Below are 19,663 nucleotides of genomic sequence, written 5' to 3' on the forward strand. Positions count from 1 at the left end.
AAGCGGGCAGTCCGAGCGGCCGATGGCGTGATTTGTGCGGATTGCGTCATTGTGTCCTCGCCCAACACTTCACAATGTTGGTAATGGTGGCATCGGGGGCGGGGTCAATGTGACTCATTTGCGACATCACACCCACCAGCCCTCCCACTTTGCCATGACCCCCACCCCCTGCTGACTAGGAAGGTGGCGAGTAGGTATTGGTACTGTATGCTAATATTACGTTACTGCCCCGGTGGCCCCAAAACAGCACCCGGCATGTCATCTCCTTGACGATATATTCTTGCGGAATCCAGCGGCAAATCCGTCACACTACGAGTAACACTTACGAATCAGCGCACATTCAGAGACAAGTGACAAAGGACAAAACCAACCTCTCATTTTCTCAAGTCTATCTGAGCCGGGGCGGTGTAAGAGAGGAGGGGGCCAGTGCGGACCCCCTCCTCTCTGGCAGCGCGGTAGATTTCTGGCTTGGTGCCAGTGTCTAATGCGCATGCGTGGGTCTCTGGGAAAATGGCGCCCGTGCCTTATATCCGGGGACATGTCCTCTGTGCATGCGCAAGTCACCGTAAAAATGTCCGCTGACATTTTCCCTGTGCTTTTTGCTGTCTCTATAGCTATATATGGGTGAGGGTGAGAAGTGTGGGCCCCCCTGCACCCATTATAAATACGCCATTGTATCTGAGTGACAAAATACATATATCCCCAATGTGTGATGAGGTGGCCTATATAAGCATAATGGGCCTGATTCAGACCCGCTCGCAAGCGGGATGATGGTGGGGCAATGTGCACGCAATGTGCGTGCGCAAGCCCCAGAGTGAGAAATTCACTCACTCTGGGGCTTGCTACAAACGGGGCGGCTGTCGATGTTGATCGACAGATCGCCCAGTTTTGTAGGCGGTCAGGGGGGTGGCTTGCCAATTGGAGGGCAGTTTTGTGGGCGGCCCTACTGACATCACTTGTGATGTCAGTAGTTGAGCTTCCTGCTTTATTAAAGCAGGAAGCTCACTGGGGCTTGTGGGAACGAGACCCTACCGCAAGGGTCTCATCGCAAGCCCGATGGTCGCGACAATCAACCTGGCCGCTCGCAAAAGCCATTAGTGGTCACTCACAGCTAAGCGAGCGGCCAGGAGGACGGATTTTAAAACAAAAGCGGCCTCCCTGATTCAGAGCGAACAGCTCTGAATCAGGGCCAATGTTCCTATTTATGTGAATGGTTAACTCCCCTTGGCCCCGGTCTGGAGGGTCCCAACAGTCCTTAATCCGGCCCTGGCTGTGGCCAAAGACTGTGGGAGACTCGGAGACTCATCAGTGAAGACTGCGGCAGCTTGAAGACAGGACCGGCCAGGTGATACTATGGGGGTCATTTATCATTCTATATTTCAGGTTATATCCCGAAAACACCCGTTAACCACAAATATTTAGTATCCCCCTATGTATGAAGGAGGGATCACAGCAGGTATATCTATAGAATGGGTCCCTCCAATCCCGCAGGCAGACGCCTCCCCCATAGGTTTCTATGGGGGATGCGATGCTGCCGAATTTACCAGCATCCGGAATGCCATGCGTTCCAGATAATTTCCCCTGCAGCTAACGCCATCTGAAGATGGCATTAGCCGCTGTAGCCTAGAGGCTACACTGCGCATAATTAGCCGGCGGAGAGTTTATCCGGAACCCTCCCCGGCAATGGCGGCCGTGCCTGTGCAGTCAGCGTGATTACGCAGGCAGCTCACCGGGACGGGTTCCTTTCAGAGCCCCTCTCCCTGCATGTGTCGGATGATACATCCGGGCGCTATGATCACATATTGCAATGTGATCGTGGCCGTTACTGGCATTGCGGTCATTAATAAATGGGGGTCCTCTATCTTAAACACTGCAAAGGTTCAAATGTGGGTGAGGAGACATTACCTAAAAATGTCCTCCTCCTTATAATTGCTTTTACTCAGACCTGGGAGAGGTGGGGCTTGATGATGTCATTGTGATGGGGCTGGATGATGTCATTATGGCGGGACGCAATGACATCAATCCCCGCCCCTTACAGGGAAAACTCTGCAGAGATATTTACAAGTCAGGAAATAGGAGGGAGAGCATTAATGTGCCCTACCTCACCCACCCTGGCTCCCACAGGCTCTGCGCCATGTCAGGCTGCCATGTTATTCCCACACATTTTATGCGTTTCATTCTAACACGCAGCGGGGGGGGGGGGGCTGTGGAGAAATTCATTATCATTTTCACATGCAGATTTTATTAGGGAAATGGCTTTTTGCTGCTTTTGTAAATGTGGCCTAATGAGGAAGACGCAGGAACCACAGAGTATTTCTTGGTGATGGTTAGAACAAAAATACACACATTTGCTTTTAGGTCACTTTCCGGCACTTTTACTATAACAAGCGCATTTTTGGGGGCAGTTTCAGGCAGATTGATTTTGCTGTGGGAGAATAAATAAGTCAATTAATGATATTTTGTTTGTCAACAGCCCAAAAAAGTGCCGAAATCGGCTCAGCTGCAATGAGGTTAAAGTTGAACTTTGCCTAAATGCCCCCATACATCAGCAATTGATTGCAGCAATCGTGCAATTTGCAATCGATTGAAAAAGGGAAAGATTTTTATACACAATCGATTGCAAATTGCACGATAGCTGCAATCAATTGCTGATGTATGGGGGCCTTTAAACAAACATGTTACAGCTGCATTGGTCATAGAAATGCAATATCAATTGGTTCTAATAAAAAATAAACTTTTGCTTGTATTTCTGTACGTTGTCCTCTGGTTGTCAGAGACTTTGCTGTTGTCTGGCCCCTCCCCTTTTTGCCTCACAGTGAATGCAGGTTAAAGCTTTGCAATATCACCTAGTACTGTTGTTTTGTTCAATCAATGCTTCTTGTTCCAGAGCCTGTCAGAGCATCACAGCAGGGACAGGCGTTTCATCACAGCAGGGACAGGCGTTTCATCACAGCAGGGACAGGCGTTTCATCACAGCAGGGACAGGCGTTTCATCACAGCAGGGACAGGCGTTTCATCACAGCAGGGACAGGCGTTTCATCACAGCAGGGACAGGCGTTTCATCACAGCAGGGACAGGCGTTTCATCACAGCAGGGACAGGCGTTTCATCACAGCAGGGACAGGCGTTTCATCACAGCAGGGACAGGCGTTTCATCACAGCAGGGACAGGCGTTTCATCACAGCAGGGACAGGCGTTTCATCACAGCAGGGACAGGCGTTTCATCACAGCAGGGACAGGCGTTTCATCACAGCAGGGACAGGCGTTTCATCACAGCAGGATCACAACAGTCAGCGTATAACTTGTTTTCTTTTATTATTTTCTTCTCAATAGCGTCTCTACGTTTAACCACTTAACTGGCAATTTTTTTTTACAAAAAAAAGCTCAGAAATTGTAATTTTTAAAAACGTTGAAAACATATTTTTATAGGTTTTTTTTTTCTAACATACCTAGGGGGTGTTCTGCACCCAACCCCCATGTCCATAGGCCCACCTTATAAAATCACCTTCCACCTCTACCTCAGACATAGCCACACCCCAGTGGGAAAAGATTCACCCCCTAGTGGTAACAGAACCCCCTGGCAATGCCCCCACCCTCACACCCCGTGACAATGGGCCCAACCCCCCTCCCCTTGTGTCACTGTGCATTCAGTTTTAATTTTTTTAAATATATCCCCCCGGTTAAAAAAAAAAGTTTCAGTGGGCATAATCCACACCTACCCCCCCCCCCCCCAGTGCCATAGACAACCCCCATTATTTACCCTTCCCCATGGCATAACCCACCACCTCACCTTTTTGCAGAGCGCAGTGGAGCATTGGGCAATGGGGACTGACCCTCAGTCCCCCCCCCCCCCCCCCCCGCTGTCTCTGCACACGCTCAGTTCAGCATATTTGTGCTCGGAGGGAAACTATATTCCACCCCCTCCCACTTTTTCTGTAGGTGCATTCATCCCGGGGTTCACACGGTATTCTGGGGTGCGATTTTGGGGGTGATGTCGGTAGTCACAGACCGTAACCTCACTCCCAGGGGGCCTGCGCGGGAAATCCTCTATTACACAAGGGGGACACAGCAGGACGGCACTAACGCATGAGATGCGACCGTGTCAGGTAACGCCCTCCTGGCTGCGCTCGCCTCTCATTCACCGCGTCCTTGAAGGAGCGGAGTGAATGTCTCACCCTCTGTATTGCAAACCCTCGTTTTCTGCACACAGACTTCTCCTATGTTTGTGGGCAGCCCAATGCTAAGCCCGTCTCTTCCCTTCCATGGATAACCACAGACCAATATAACATTATAACACCCCTGGGGGACCACTAACTGAGCCTGACAACAGTTATTACACTGCATCGCTGTGTATAGGACGGCGACACTCAGCTGGGAACGTAAAACAGGTGAAGTGGCGCTGTTTCCCATAGTAACCAATAAGGTGTTTAGCAGTGAGAATCGAATTGGTTGCTACCGGTTACACCAAACTTTCTTCATTGCATCTGTTTTCACAAATCCCCTCTATCTGACCGCTCTGCAAACATTTATAAAAGAAAGAGGATTGTTAGCTGCTCCTACCAGGGCGAGGGATTGGTTAATTATTCATTAACATTTATTTTATCCAGCAGCGAGTCCTGTTGTAATAAAAGGAGACTGGGTAAAAGCAGACAGGCACAGAGATATGAGGGTACTGATACTACATAGAGAAATATAGTGCGATGCAGTAGATGGAGGTAAGAGCCAAATATTGTTTATCTGTCCAGCAAGATTACAATGCACTCCAGTCACACAGCAATTTTAGTTTGGGGGGGGGTTCAGTGTCTGCTCGATGGAGGGCCACATAGGCACTAACAACATACTGGGCCAGGGTCAGCAACAAAAATTTTGGGGCCAGGCACACATGTAAGTACAGGCCGGTCGTCCGTCGGCTCATCCCGTGTCTCTCCAGCTTTTTCCCCTCCATATATCTCTCCAGCCTCATCCACACCTGTCTCTCCAACACAATCCTCTGTGTCTCTAGCATGCCACCCCCCCCCTTGTCCCACCTGCCATCTCCCGTCCTCTCAATCTCCCTCAATGTATCTCTCCAGCCTCATCCACGCCTGTCTCTCCCACACCATCCTCTCTGTGTCTCTCCTGTCCCATCTGTGTGTCGAAGCTGAATAATTGGCTGAGACAAGTTCAGTTTAAAATTTAATCGCGGCGACGCCATCTTGCAAATGGCCGCAAGACTCCATTTTGGAAATTAGATCGCAAGACACCATTTTGTGGCCAGCGTCAATTCAAGTTATAACTCAGGAGCTAAGAACAGATAGCAATGTTTTTGTTAACCTACCAAGGGCAACTGGAAAAACAAGCTTTCTGAGTAAAAGTAAATAAGAATAGACAATGGGTATTTTTACATACAAATTGGGAATCCCTGGATGCAGATAAAGTATAGTTGTGGCAATTGTAATATAATCCAGGCATTGATCTACACAATTGGATTTGTCTGAATCCTAGACAGGATGGCCCCAAACTCCACAGCTTGAGGTGATAATACATTTGCATTCCACACAAGAGTCTGTGAGAACAAAAGAGGTTTTGTTTTCCTTTGAACACACAACAGGTGGGGGCCTGCTGACAGAGGGCATGTAGAACTACAACCCTCAGCCATCCACACTGCTGGATGTTCACTTCGTGTATGAGAGATTAGGGCACTTAAATCTCACCCATTAATAACTAGCGTCCTTATACCAAACCCCGAATACCCACACACTACATATTCGCACACAATGTTCCATTAGCATCAAATTGTATGATTCAAGTTGGTTAAGTTAGTTTAAATGCTAAGAAATAGAGGTTTTTGATATCTAAGGTATTATATATGATAAGCAAGGTATGTTTGGTTTCGTTCTGATGCGTACGCTTTTTACAGCATCCCGGTGTTATCGGTGGAGAGATCGCATCATGCAAACTCAAGTTACGGATCGCAGAACTTACAAGCAACAAAATGTTTAGCTGATGGAATGTTACAGGAGGCGTTACTAGAAAGACCCCTGTTGTCGGAGGCAGGGAAAGTCTATTTGAAACAACCTGTTAAATGTGCCGTAACATATGCTTCTCCTCTGGGAACCAATGAGATCAGCAGGAAGTTTTCCCTTTGTCCTGTTTCAGTCTGGGGGGGAATAAATACATGTGTCCAAATACTGGTTTGCCAGTTCATGCTGAATTTTGGGTGTACTGAGGATCTCTAGTCTGAGGTCTATCTCTGGGTCCGGGGGCGCAGCGTAAGTATACTGTACTTGGGTCTGTATTATTTCCTTTTACGCCTAACATGTGTATGTATAGATTGCGTGTAACTGACTGTACTTTTACCTGAATAATACTTGTGCGTTGGAACCACAGATTCAACTCCTGTCTTTATTTGTGGTTATACTGCGTACGCAATTAGCGTTCTGTTTAGAGGTTATAGGCAGGTTTTTGTCTTAGAGGTTCGAGGCAGGTGAATCTTAGTGGTTTATAGGCAGGAATATATTAAAGGTTAATACTGACGATTCAACATGTGTCTTCAGCATGCCACCCCCCCCTTGTCCCACCTGCCATCTCCCGTTCTCTCAATCTCCCTCAATGTATCTCTCCAGCCTCATCCTCGCCTGTGTGTCACCTGCCCCATCTGTGTCTTCAGCACCAATCCTCCTGTGCCTCATCCCGTGACTCTCCACTTCCAGCCATCGCCTCATCAATCTCGGGGACCGGTACAAGTGTCCCCCTTGTAGCGGTCCCCGTCGCCGGGCCTGTACCGGACTGACTCAGGCCTCTTTTCTCTCTGGCACAGGGGTCGTGGTGCAAAAGGGATGTCAGAAGATCCCACTGGAACCTGGGGTGGCACTTACATTTATGTCATTACAGAGGCCATTGTCTACTGAACAGCCAGCGGACAATGGCGTGCTGCATTTATTATATATTTTCATTATTGTGTTTTTATTAAGCATAGATATTAAAGACTTCCGTTGATCATGCAGATACCAGTCTTATCATTGTGATAACGCATTAGGATGGTTTCAGGTGGTAAGTGATCAGCTGGTAGATTGTGAGCTGCGAAGCCCAGCAGCAAAAGAGAAAGGGGTTGGAAAAAAGAACATGGACTTTCTGACAAATTAAATGAACAATACAAATAAACAAGGGGATTTTCCAAACTCCGTATGGGTTAAAGTTGCACGCAGTCATTGTTCATTCGCTTAGTAAGGTTATTGTCAGTACAAGCTAAAAAGGGAAATTAAGTAAGAATTAGGAAATGTCCAGCACAGCTGTCAAAGCTTCTCCATCTCCTTCCTCATAGCGGCTGCCAGTCCTGATTTATGTGAAGCCGTCCTGGTTCTCAACCAAAGTGGCCATGGTTTACGAGGATCAGGATGCGGCCTGAATAGTCCCAGTAGGGCCAGTCCAGACCACTGCCAGCTGTGCCTGCCTGTACGGGCTCATTAGTGCAGGAACTCACTGTAAACCTCCATATTGCAGTGTAGGGGTACGGGACAGGCACAAATTGGGGATTGGGCGCAGGTCTCCAAACGGACACGTTGTTATATTGACGGATCTACTAAATCTGTATTAGTAACAAATGCAGGATTGCACACAGCCGCACTAAGGATATCAATGAGACATCGGATCACGCCCAATACAGAGCGGGCAGTGCAGCGACAAATATAAACGATGGAGGTGCCGACCCCCGCTAAATACAGCGAACGATGATCTTCAATGTCCTATTACGGTTATGGCGTTACGCCTGCAGTGGTTGTCAGTACAGTGCACAAGTGAAAGACCTAGAACCCACAGGAACTAAAACTACTACCTGTAGCAGCAACGGAACATGTACTATAGCTCTCATATACACGTACAGATCAGGTACTATCTACTATAGCTCTCATATACACGTACAGATCAGGTACTATCTACTATAGCTCTCATATACACGTACAGATCAGGTACTATCTACTATAGCTCTCATATACACGTACAGATCAGGTACCATCTACTATAGCTCTCATATACACGTACAGATCAGGTACTATCTACTATAGCTCTCATATACACGTACAGATCAGGTACTATCTACTATAGCTCTCATATACACGTACAGATCAGGTACTATCTACTATAGCTCTCATATACACGTACAGATCAGGTACCATCTACTATAGCTCTCATATACACGTACAGATCAGGTACTATCTACTATAGCTCTCATATACACGTACAGATCAGGTACCATCTACTATAGCTCTCATATACACGTACAGATCAGGTACTATCTACTATAGCTCTCATATACATGTACTATAGCTCTCATATACACGTACAGATCAGGTACTATCTACTATAGCTCTCATATACATGTACTATAGCTCTCATATACACGTACAGATCAGGTACTATCTACTATAGCTCTCATATACATGTACTATAGCTCTCATATACACGTACAGATCAGGTACTATCTACTATAGCTCTCATATACATGTACTATAGCTCTCATATACACATACAGATCAGGTACTATCTACTATAGCTCTCATATACACATACAGATCAGGTACTATCTACTATAGCTCTCATATACACGCACAGATCAGGTACCATCTACTATAGCTCTCATATACATGTACTATAGCTCTCATATACACGTACAGATCAGGTACCATCTACTATAGCTCTCATATACACATACAGATCAGGTACTATCTACTATAGCTCTCATATACATGTACTATAGCTCTCATATACACGTACAGATCAGGTACCATCTACTATAGCTCTCATATACACGCACAGATCAGGTACTATCTACTATAGCTCTCATATACACGTACAGATCAGGTACCATCTACTATAGCTCTCATATACATGTACTATAGCTCTCATATACACGTACAGATCAGGTACCATCTACTATAGCTCTCATATACACATACAGATCAGGTACTACCTACTATAGCTCTCATATACACGTACAGATCAGGTACTATCTACTATAGCTCTCATATACACGTACAGATCAGGTACTATCTACTATAGCTCTCATATACACGCACAGATCAGGTACTATCTACTATAGCTCTCATATACACGCACAGATCAGGTACTATCTACTATAGCTCTCATATACACGTACAGATCAGGTACCATCTACTATAGCTCTCATATACACGTACAGATCAGGTACTATCTACTATAGCTCTCATATACACGTACAGATCAGGTACCATCTACTATAGCTCTCATATACACGTACAGATCAGGTACTATCTACTATAGCTCTCATATACACGTACAGATCAGGTACCATCTACTATAGCTCTCATATACACGTACAGATCAGGTACTATCTACTATAGCTCTCATATACACGTACAGATCAGGTACCATCTACTATAGCTCTCATATACACGTACAGATCAGGTACTATCTACTATAGCTCTCATATACATGTACTATAGCTCTCATATACACGTACAGATCAGGTACTATCTACTATAGCTCTCATATACATGTACTATAGCTCTCATATACACGTACAGATCAGGTACTATCTACTATAGCTCTCATATACATGTACTATAGCTCTCATATACACGTACAGATCAGGTACTATCTACTATAGCTCTCATATACATGTACTATAGCTCTCATATACACATACAGATCAGGTACTATCTACTATAGCTCTCATATACACATACAGATCAGGTACTATCTACTATAGCTCTCATATACACGCACAGATCAGGTACCATCTACTATAGCTCTCATATACATGTACTATAGCTCTCATATACACGTACAGATCAGGTACCATCTACTATAGCTCTCATATACACATACAGATCAGGTACTATCTACTATAGCTCTCATATACATGTACTATAGCTCTCATATACACGTACAGATCAGGTACCATCTACTATAGCTCTCATATACACGCACAGATCAGGTACTATCTACTATAGCTCTCATATACACGTACAGATCAGGTACCATCTACTATAGCTCTCATATACATGTACTATAGCTCTCATATACACGTACAGATCAGGTACCATCTACTATAGCTCTCATATACACATACAGATCAGGTACCATCTACTATAGCTCTCATATACACGTACAGATCAGGTACTACCTACTATAGCTCTCATATACACGTACAGATCAGGTACTATCTACTATAGCTCTCATATACACGCACAGATCAGGTACCATCTACTATAGCTCTCATATACACATACAGATCAGGTACTATCTACTATAGCTCTCATATACATGTACTATAGCTCTCATATACACGTACAGATCGGGTACTATCTACTATAGCTCTCATATACACGCACAGATCAGGTACTATCTACTATAGCTCTCATATACATGTACTATAGCTCTCATATACACGTACAGATCAGGTACCATCTACTATAGCTCTCATATACACGCACAGATCAGGTACTATCTACTATAGCTCTCATATACACGTACAGATCAGGTACCATCTACTATAGCTCTCATATACATGTACTATAGCTCTCATATACACGTACAGATCAGGTACTATCTACTATAGCTCTCATATACATGTACTATAGCTCTCATATACACGTACAGATCAGGTACTATCTACTATAGCTCTCATATACATGTACTATAGCTCTCATATACACGTACAGATCAGGTACTATCTACTATAGCTCTCATATACATGTACTATAGCTCTCATATACACGTACAGATCAGGTACTATCTACTATAGCTCTCATATACACATACAGATCAGGTACTATCTACTATAGCTCTCATATACACGCACAGATCAGGTACTATCTACTATAGCTCTCATATACACGCACAGATCAGGTACTATCTACTATAGCTCTCATATACACGCACAGATCAGGTACCATCTACTATAGCTCTCATATACACGCACAGATCAGGTACTATCTACTATAGCTCTCATATACATGTACTATAGCTCTCATATACACGTACAGATCAGGTACCATCTACTATAGCTCTCATATACACGTACAGATCAGGTACCATCTACTATAGCTCTCATATACACGTACAGATCAGGTACCATCTACTATAGCTCTCATATACATGCACAGATCAGGCACCATCTACTATAGCTCTCATATACACGCACAGATCAGGCACCATCTACTATAGCTCTCATATACACGCACAGATCAGGTACTATCTACTATAGCTCTCATATACACGCACAGATCAGGTACTATCTACTATAGCTCTCATATACATGTACTATAGCTCTCATATACACGTACAGATCAGGTACTATCTACTATAGCTCTCATATACACGCACAGATCAGGTACTATCTACTATAGCTCTCATATACATGTACTATAGCTCTCATATACACGTACAGATCAGGTACTATCTACTATAGCTCTCATATACACGCACAGATCAGGTACTATCTACTATAGCTCTCATATACACGCACAGATCAGGCACCATCTACTATAGCTGTCATATACACGCACAGATCAGGTACTATCTACTATAGCTCTCATATACACGCACAGATCAGGTACTATCTACTATAGCTCTCATCATAGCACAGCCTATAAGCTGGGTTCCCTATGAACCTCTCATTCTCACAACTATCCAACCCGGATAGAAACCGCCCCAGTGAGCCCTGACTGGCGGGAAGTATGTGCCCAAGCTCACCATGGGAAGCAGGTGGCTCTGGTACATCTGGCACTTCAAGGGAGTTTTACGACTAGCGATGCCCATCCACCATCAATGGTTTCCTCCAGCTGGTAAATAGTTATGCCATGAATGGGGGGAGGTCCGATGGCAGAATCTCACCGCTAGTAAGCACTGCCCATGCCCAGCTGCAGTCCCTGTGAGTAGACCCGAATCAGTCCATGGTTAACCTGTCGATGATCGTCCCTATGTAAGGGTAGAGGAAGGTGGCTGGGTGCTGCTAGGCAATTACAAAAACACTATACAGTCAGATGCATAAATATTGGGACATTGACAGAATTTTCATATTTTGGCCTCTATTCACCACCACAATGGCTTTGTAATGAAACAAACAAGATGTGCTTTACCTGCAGACTTTCAGATTTAATTTGAGGGTAATTACATCCAAATCGGGTGAACGGTGTAGGAATTACAACGGTTTCTATATGTGCCACCCACTTTTTAAGGGGCCAAAAGTAATGGGACTATCAACTCAAAAGCTATTTCATGGACAGGTGTGGGCTATTCCCTCGTTATTTCATTATCAATTAAGCAGGTAAAAGATCTGGAGTTGATTCTAGGTGTGACATTTGCATTTGGAATCAGTTGCTGTCGACTCTCAATATGAGATCCAAAGAGCTGTCACTATCAGTGAAGCAAGCCATCATTAGGCTGAAAAATCCAAACAAACCCATCAGAGAGATAGCAAAAACATTAGGTGTGGCCAAATCAACTGTTTGGAACATTCTTAAAAAGAAAGAACGCACCAGAGAGCTCAGCAACACCAAAAGACCCGGAAGACCACGAAAAACAACTGTGGTGGATGACAGAAGAATTATTTCCCTGGTGAAGAAAAACCCCTTCACAACAGTTGGCCAAATCAAGAACACTCTCCAGGAGGTAGGTGTATATGTGTCAAACTCAACAATCAAGAGAAGACTTCACAAGAGTGAACATAGAGGGTTCACCACAAGATGTAAACCATTGGTGAGCCACAAAAACAGGAAGACCAGATTAGAGTTTGCCAAACATCTAAAAAAGCCATTATAGTTCTGGAACAACATCCTATGGACAGATGAGACAAAGATCAACTTGTACCAGAGTGATGGGAAGAGAAGAGTATGGAGAAGGAAAGGAACTGCTCATGATCCAAAACATACCACCTCATCAGTGAAGCATGGTGGTGGTAGTGTCATGGCGTGGGCATGTATGGCTGCCAATGGAACTGGTTCCCTTGTATTTGTTGATGATGTGACTGCTGACAAAAGCAGCAGAATGAATTCTGAAGTGTTTCGGGCAATATTATATGCTCATATTGTCAAATGCTTCAGAACTCATTGGACGGCGCTTCACAGTGCAGATGGACAATGACCCGAAGCATACTGCAAAAGCAACCAAAGAGTTTTTTAAGGCTAAAAAGTGGAATGTTATGCAATGGCCAAGTCAATTCTCTGACCTGAGTCCGATTGAGCATGCATTTCACTTGATGAAGACAAAACTGAAGGGAAAATGCCCCAAGAACAAGCAGGAACTGAAGACATTTGCAGTAGAGGCCTTGCAGAGCATCGCCAGGGATGAAACCCAGCGTCTGGTGATGTCTATGCGTTCCAGACTTCAGGCTGTAATTGCCTGCAAAGGATTTGCAACAAAGTATTAAAAACTGAAAGTTAGATTTAGGATTGTTTAGTTTGTCCCATTACTTTTGGCCCCTTAAAAAGTGTGCGGCACATATAGAAACCGTTGTAATTCCTACACCATTCACCTGATTTGGATGTAATTACCCTCAAATTAAATCTGAAAGTCTGCAGTTAAAGCTCATCTTGTTTGTTTCATTACAAAGCCATTGTGCTGGTGAATAGAGGCCAAAATATGAAAATTCTGTCAGTCCCAATATTTATGCACCTGACTGTATATAAATGCAGCTGCGAGGCTTATCTTCCTTGCCAAACGTTCGTCTGCTGCCACGCTGTCAGTCCCTCAATTGATTGCCGGTTTTCGACCATATTCAATACAAAATACTCTTACTTACACATAAGGCTATTATCCAAACCACACCAACATACATCTCTTCACTTATCTCAAAATATCTCCCAACCCAACCTCTCCGCTCAGCACAAGATCTGCATCTCTCATCTCCACGCATTACTCCCACTGACGGTTACAGGACTTTCTTCAGGCTGCACCCACTATATGGATTGCCTTACCACGCACAATAAGACTTTCCTCTAGTCTCTAATCCTTCAAGCGTTCCCTGAAAACCCACCTCTTCAGGCAAGCTGATCAGATTCCAGAACCTCCCACATAACCTTCATAGCTTCTATATCTAATTACATCCCATTTTTACAGTCCACACACAATCTCACACATCGTCTTTCTCTCACATCCTCATGACATTTGGCCGACATTCCTGTGTGACTGGATCATGCAGCCAACCAAGAAACTCTGCATTCTCGCTGAACCAAATTGCAATATATAGCAGCTATCCTTGTGTATCAATGCCTATTTCCCTATAGATTGTAAGCTTGCGAGCAGGGCCTTCCTACCTATATATCTGTCTGTTATTACCCAGTTTTGTTCTATAAATGTTAACAATTGTAAAGCGCAACGGAATATGCTGCTCTATATGAGAAACTGTTAATAAAGAAAAAATCAAATTATAAATAGTAGCCATGACCACGCCCCCAAAATGATACGGCCACACCCCCTTCTAGGAGTCATGGCGATGTCCCGATTTAAAACCCAGTTGGGAGGCATGAAGATGTGAGGAAGGGAGCGCCCCCCTTCAGTGTCCGCTGCATCACACTGTGTAATACCGTCCGACTAACATGCAAATGCAACAGGGGATGCCTCCTGCATGTATCTGCCATCTGAGCGCAGCGTTAATAGATGCAGCATCAGATCACCATCGCCGAAGTTTGCGCAGCCTGGCCGACGGAACTGGACAGACATGATGATGCAGATCCTTGGCTCGGCACAGCTCCAAAACGGGGGCAACACCCCCGTTTTGGAGAACGTTCCTTGTGACCGTTCCCCAAACGCTGCAGCATGTCATTCAGGCCGCAGCTAAGAGGGGACTGCGAGCGATCACACAGGACCCGTTCTGCACATGGACCCGTCCTGATGCGCTGTACGTAACTTGGGCCCGTGTATGAATCTAGCTGGGACGTGCCGCCCCTTGTGCCTGGAGAGATGGATCAGTGGCGCTAATCTAAAGGTACGCTATGGGCATCCTGGCACAAGCGAGGTCCTCCTCATCTGAATGGCATCTTAGTTTGAGTTACACAGATCTTGCCCCTGGGCAGGGGGTGGCATTTCTTTATAGGACAGCCCAGTCTACAAACCAAATAAACTGTGTCACCCACATTCCTAAATGCCCATGAGGGCCATCCCACCCCTGTACCTGAGTGTCCTCACAAACTTATCTGGTTGACTCTTTAACCGAGCAAAGGTCCCAGTGCCCAGTTACCAGCAGCGATGTGATCGGCCACTTATAAACAAGGCATGAAACACACAGAGGACGCAACACGCACACAAGATGAAAGCACATCACATGAAACACGCACACGAGATGAAAGCACATCACATGAAACACGCACACGAGATGAAAGCACATCACATGAAACACGCACACGAGATGAAAGCACATCACATGAAACACGCCCACGAGATGAAAGCACATCACATGAAACACGCACACGAGATGAAAGCACATCACATGAAACACGCGCACGAGATGACAGCACATCACATGAAACACGCGCACGAGATGACAGCACATCACATGAAACACGCACACGAGATGAAAGCACATCGCATGAAACACGCACACGAGATGAAAGCACATCGCATGAAACACGCACACGAGATGAAAGCACATCACATGAAACACGCACACGAGATGAAAGCACATCACATGAAACACGTACACGAGATGAAAGTACATGACATGATAACGTGAGTGTGGGGGGACTGAGAATACATACAGCTGTGACTGTGTGATATATACACGTATTATAGTCATGTCTCCTCCCCATATAGATCCTAATCACCGTATGTCACCAGCACACACAGAACCTAATCACCATATGTCACCAGCACACACAGAACCTAATCACCGTATGTCACCAGCACACACAGAACCTAATCACCGTATGTCACCAGCACACACAGAACCTAATCACCGTATGTCACCAGCACACACAGAACCTAATCACCGTATGTCACCAGCACACACAGAACCTAATCACCATATGTCACCAGCACACACAGAACCTAATCACCGTATGTCACCAGCACACACAGAACCTAATCACCATATGTCACCAGCACACACAGAACCTAATCACCGTATGTCACCAGCACACACAGAACCTAATCACCGTATGTCACCAGCACACACAGAACCTAATCACCGTATGTCACCAGCACACACAGAACCTAATCACCGTATGTCACCAGCACACACAGAACCTAATCACCGTATGTCACCAGCACACACAGAACCTAATCACCGTATGTCACCAGCACACACAGAACCTAATCACCGTATGTTACCAGCACACACAGAACCTAATCACCGTATGTCACCAGCACACACAGAACCTAATCACCATACGTCACCAGCACACACAGAACCTAATCACCATACGTCACCAGCACACACAGAACCTAATCACCATACGTCACCAGCACACACAGAACCTAATCACCATACGTCACCAGCACACACAGAACCTAGTCACCGTATGTCACCAGCACACACAGAACCGGGTCACATCCGACAGCCGCGTCTGGGGCCTTATTTACATCTTCTGTAACAAACATTTCCGCACTGCGCAGTCACACCAACATGGCATCCGCATTTAGTTTCGCATATGTCGGAGTGGCATCCACTTACGCCTGGAGATATGGGACAGGCGGTGGGAAGCGGACTGCAGCTAGGGCACCAAACATGGGCTCGCTACCTGCGGGCACTGGCCGGCGGTGATGATGTCCATTAGCGGCACCAGCTAGCGCTTCCGATTGGTTGTGCATTGACCCCTCTAGTCGGTGCTTATTACCACCAAATTGCGGCCAGCTACTCGGAGAGGTCACCGTTATTTATAAAGGGGTAGACGACAGGGCGGGGAGAGGTTTGTATTTGGTTTCATTTGTTTATGGAAATTGGGACGTTTACATTTACTAATCACGATGGTCACTATTCTCTGTGTATACGCATCAGCGTAGTGCGACATTGGCAATCTCTACTAACGATATACCAATCACGGCCGCCGCCTGGCGCAAATGCCCCTTGCTTTGAGTTGTATCCATCTTGATAAGACGTCCGATTCAACATACACACAGAGTACACTGGTTTTTTTGGGTACCCAAATGCGCCCAGCTGTAAATGAGGCCTATAATCTGTCATCACATCTCAGACACGTACAGGCAACTAAATAAAGTTACTATATCACCACCATTTATCTATAAACTCACTATACAGGAGAACTAACCGTCTACCAAATCACCACATGTAACCTGCAATCATATCTATCAATCATCAGATAAATCCGCTCACGCCGGGGGGTGTATAAACCTGCAGACCCCGGGGAGAGCCACACTCACCTCAGCGGGTCTCTACCTGTACTGGGCAGGATCCAGGTGCTCCCGAGGGGGCTGCAGGGGTTTGTATGAAATGGGACTGTGGCTGAGCCTGCAAACGTGGAACTTCTGCACAGTTTCTCTCTACAATGACTAGAGGAAGCACGTCTAGCGGTTTAAAGGGGAAGAACCCGATTAACCCTTTCCCTGCCATGAAAAAAAAAAAAAAAAGAAGCTTTAAAAGCTTGTTACTGGCACTCTCAGAAAGCCCATCACCAAGCTGAAGAGGTGCGAGCCACAGTAGTGACACCTTATCCCCCTTCTGGAGCAAAATGCAGAATAACAGTTCACTGGGGACAGGGTTCAGCGCTGTCAGAGCGCCTGATTCAGCAGCGGACACAAATGCAATCGCAACGGCAGCCGCCAACTGATCGCAGTTGCTAAAATATACTAATACCTGCCAAAGCACAGCCAGCATAAAGACGCCCAACTACTGGCTACCTATATCCGTCCAATGTGGCAGACCAGCGTAAACATCGGCCCCTTCGACACACATTGAGCGGCCATCTTGCCCTTGCGGCTGTCAGACCTTCCTCAAAATCGGCGGCTCTCCTGATATGCAGAGAGGTCTCATGCTGCGTAGGAAGCCACCGCTGCTAATTTATGCAGGCCCACGCGATGGCGTTTAAACGGTCCGACATGCCAGCGTTTTTCTCTTCCCCGTTACGTCCCAAAACGCTGACTGCCTGTCATTCACTTTGCGAACGCATCCTCTGTACGTGCTTACTCGCAGTGCAATCGCGTCGCATGTGCAGTGCGACCAATGAGTATGCACAATGGTAAACAATCGCTGGAACGGCGGGCTGCATGTTTGCTCAATGATCATCAAGTCTGGCCTGTACGCATCTCTGCCTTCCCTCAGCGACTGCGAAGTGGGAATTGCTGGGTGGCAACAGCTCGCTCGCACGTAGGAGAAACATTTCACGGGTACGGCGCTTTCATGTAGCCAGAACTGCGACCTATTCCGAGTTGTGCCGATGCACGGTGCACGCCAAATTCATGTCACATGTAGCATGGGGCAGGTGCTACTGCCGATAATGGGGATGGCGACTGCTCTCGCGAACGTTTGACTGGGGCAGGGCGATCGCGTAGACGACTCAGGACACGGGTGTGTAGTCCCATTGGCGTTCTATTCTCCCCGGGTGTCTGGAACTGCCTACGTACTACGGGAATGGTATGAAAGAGACGCTCGGAATGTCAACACAAAAATGCTGATATTCTGAATGTTGACAAGGACTTTGGTCGACAGGAAAAATGTTGACATTTGCAAATGTTGATATGGTCATTTTGTGCACATTTAACATTAATCCTAAACCTACTCTTAATAATAACACCAAAATGTACTGCCGACATTCTGGACATTATGAATAGGTCAACATTTTTCACCATGCCGACATTCGTGGATGTTGACCTGATGTCCATGTCAACGTTCTGACCGGACACAGAACCAAGTCCATATACTTCGTAATACAGCTGTTAGTAAATCAAGGGGTCTATTTACTAAGCCTTGGATGGCGATAAAGCGAACGGAGATAAAGTACCAACCAACCAGCTCCTGTCATTTTTCCAAACATGAGTTAGGAGCTGATTGGCTGGTACTTCATCTCCGTGGAAGGCTTCGTAAATAGACCCCCAAATATTATACCAGTATAGAATGGCTGCTTGCACCCTTATTACATGTAAGTCAGGGGCACACAGAAGGGGGTGGGTATCCAATGTACATTTTGGGTCCTGCACATTTAGAGTCTTCAGCTGATTAGAGAGAAGCGGTGACTTTATATAGTGCATACAAAGTAAGAAAGGGGGGGCAGGTGCCTACCTACCTAAGGGAGATATACGCTTCTGTTATGGAGTAGACCCACAGAGGTCCCACAACTTACAGCTGTGCAAACTCCATCCCGAGTCTGTAATATTTCCAATTCCTCTCAGCCGGATCCCACCCGGCACCAGCCAGCAGACTCCACCTTGAGGCAGTCAAACAACTGGTCTTACTGGTTAGACGTATTTACATCCCAAACTTCCATTTTAGTTCCAGCCAGCCTAGCTCGCTATTAGACTGTAATCTCCCCTCCCCCGAATATAGGTCCTATAATACATTCCAGATGGTTGCAGGACACTTATTGCATGCGCAGTAATGATCCGATCGATTACCATGAGGAAACTACCAGGATATTGGTCCAAGCACTTTGTGGCACGACTGCACGAGGGCACCTAGAACAGAACGTGCCGATGAGTCAACAGAAGAGAAACATCCCGCAAATCACTGACTAACGTTTGTGGCAGGATGTCGGGCA

At 45.8% G+C, this 19,663-nt stretch overlaps 1 protein-coding gene across 3 annotated transcripts in view; it reads right to left on the reverse strand.

Annotated features, from left to right (window-relative positions):
* The window catches only part of ARHGAP33 (Rho GTPase activating protein 33), a 122,292-nt gene extending 104,876 nt beyond the window's left edge, over nucleotides 1-17,416 (reverse strand). For all 3 annotated transcript variants that reach the window (XM_088459374.1, XM_088459373.1, XM_088459372.1), the window contains exon 1: nucleotides 17,334-17,416. The gene's annotated coding sequence lies outside the window, so the exon portion shown is untranslated. The remainder of the gene's footprint in view (nucleotides 1-17,333) is intronic.
* Nucleotides 17,417-19,663: the final 2,247 nt, after the last annotated feature.

Source organism: Taudactylus pleione, unplaced genomic scaffold, assembly GCF_031769625.1.
Source record: "Taudactylus pleione unplaced genomic scaffold, aTauple2 ptg000906l, whole genome shotgun sequence".
Taxonomy (NCBI): domain Eukaryota; kingdom Metazoa; phylum Chordata; class Amphibia; order Anura; family Myobatrachidae; genus Taudactylus; species Taudactylus pleione.